The 771-nt window shown below is 42.0% G+C and overlaps 1 protein-coding gene across 1 annotated transcript in view; it reads right to left on the bottom strand.

The window, feature by feature from the left end:
• The window catches only part of LOC119593033 (tyrosine-protein phosphatase non-receptor type 4-like), a gene marked incomplete at its 5' end in the record, with an annotated part of 330,438 nt that overhangs the window by 228,596 nt on the left and 101,071 nt on the right, over positions 1–771 (bottom strand).

The raw sequence follows: 771 nt of genomic DNA, 5'->3' as shown, positions 1-771 counted from the left end.
TGTAATCCGGCGTCGGCGGAATAGGACTGGAAAGAACGGCGAGTGATTGGGAGGACTCAGAGTAACTGAAAATGGACCGGGGTGACTCGACGGGAGTGAGAGTGACTGGACGAAACTGAGTGTGACTGAATGGGAGTGAGTGTGACTGAACGGGACTGAGAATGACCGAAAGGGAGTGGAAGGAGCAGAGAGGTCTAAAAGCGGACTGAAAATCCCTCGATGCGGAATGGAAAAGGCTGGAGGTGGAATGAAAATGAATGGAAATACTAGAAAATGTGGACAGCAACTGAAAAGGATTAGGAAGGAGGGGACGGAGCCACAGAGGAGAATACGAAAAGACTGACAAGATAAGAATGACTGACAAAGACTAAAAGACGAGAAATTATCGGGTCTCTCGTAATCAAGGAATGAAATGGATGTCGCTGGATATGCTGCTATAAGTTAACAATTAATAAAACATATTAAAAATCAATCGTTAATTGTTAACTGTCAATTTTCTAATCATTCGCCACACATGCTAAATTAGGAATACAGCGACAAACGCACATGCAAATCATAAAATAGCAAATGCACTGTAATTAGATTATGAAAAACACACAAGACGAGGGAAAAAGCACGACATACGGCAAATCTCACATACCACATGGATACATTCCGTACACATAAACAGCATGTTGCGAACACACATAACATATGGGTTCCACAATCCACGGGAAACTATACAAAAACCACACAAAAAAAGGATTTTCACACTAAACACATGTTGATGCG

The sequence above is a fragment of the Penaeus monodon genome, chromosome 31 (assembly GCF_015228065.2).
Source record: "Penaeus monodon isolate SGIC_2016 chromosome 31, NSTDA_Pmon_1, whole genome shotgun sequence".
Taxonomy (NCBI): Eukaryota; Metazoa; Arthropoda; class Malacostraca; order Decapoda; family Penaeidae; genus Penaeus; species Penaeus monodon.
The sequence above is the reverse complement of the archived record's forward strand: the minus strand, read 5'-3'. Positions and strand labels throughout refer to the sequence as shown.